General features: G+C 39.4%; 1 protein-coding gene across 2 annotated transcripts in view; it reads left to right on the forward strand.

The window, feature by feature from the left end:
* The window catches only part of Ppp4r4 (protein phosphatase 4 regulatory subunit 4), an 88,683-nt gene that overhangs the window by 66,385 nt on the left and 21,082 nt on the right, over positions 1-1,216 (forward strand). The window lies entirely within an intron of this gene.

Consider the following 1,216-nt stretch of genomic DNA (forward strand, 5'->3'; position numbering starts at 1 on the left):
TTTATATATATATATATATATATATATATATATATATATATATATATATGTATAAATGAAAAGGAAGGATGAAGTTACATCCCAGCTTTGACAGGATTACCATGAGATACTGAGAATTGATTGGAAATATCTTAAGCTCTCAGTTTCTGTTCTGTTATTAAGAAATTTGGAGGCCCAGAGTCCTAGGTACCATGTACCTGTATTTTCCCAGATGGTGAAGTGACATAGGAATAAGATCTTCCAAGTTCCCACCTCCTTTTTTCCACAGTCTCTCTCCTGTGCTTCTACTGTATGGGTGATAGTAGATGGTTGTAGATAAGTGGAAAAGCTCTAAAAGAAAGCCCTTTTCAGACACAGTGTTTCTAATCATTGAACTGTTTTTCTTTTGTAGATGGTTGTAGATAAGTGGAAAAGCTCTAAAAGAAAGCCCTTTTCAGACACAGTGTTTCTAATCATTGAACTGTTTTTCTTTTTATAATAAGCATACAAGCAAGTAAATAAAATAGCACTTGCTGCATACCCATGCCTGTGCCCATGAAGGCTGCTAGCGTGAGCTACCCTCTACAGTTACTACATAGTAGTTCCAACTCCCACAGTTCTTATTGATGTCTTTGGAATTTGAATTCATAGTTTCACTATTAAAAATTATTATAAGTATAACAAAAAATAAGTATAACAAATGGACAATAGGTAAGAATTTAGAAGGTCTAGCTTGGCTAGAGTGAAATGTAAGGAAGTTTATGCTAGTTAGAATAGTTGCCTTGGTAACTGTCTTAGTCAGGGTTTCTATTCCTGCACAAACATCATGACCAAGAAGCAAGTTGGGGAGGAAAGGATTTATTCAGCTTACATTTCCATAGTGCTGTTCATTACCAAAGGACGCAGGACTGGAACTCAAGCAGGTCAGAAAGCAGGAGCTGATGCAGAAGTCAGGGGAAGCAAGTCAGTAAAGACCATCCCTCCATGACCTCTGCACCAGCATCACTGAGGTGACATCTTCTGGGAAGTGTTTTCTGAGAGCACAGAGACTGTGTTCCAGAGTTAGCCAAGGTTGTACCTCGTGCTGCAGTGGGACTTGGTAATGTATAAGAGTTACTCAGGTGGTACTGGTTTTGAAGGCATGAAGGGGTCATGCAGAGCAGCTGAGGCCATGGAAACACTGTGAGAGGCCATGGAAGGCCATTGGTGAAGGTGCAGCCTCAGTTGCAATTGATGG

The sequence above is a fragment of the Mus pahari genome, chromosome 7 (assembly GCF_900095145.1).
Source record: "Mus pahari chromosome 7, PAHARI_EIJ_v1.1, whole genome shotgun sequence".
NCBI lineage: Eukaryota > Metazoa > Chordata > Mammalia > Rodentia > Muridae > Mus > Mus pahari.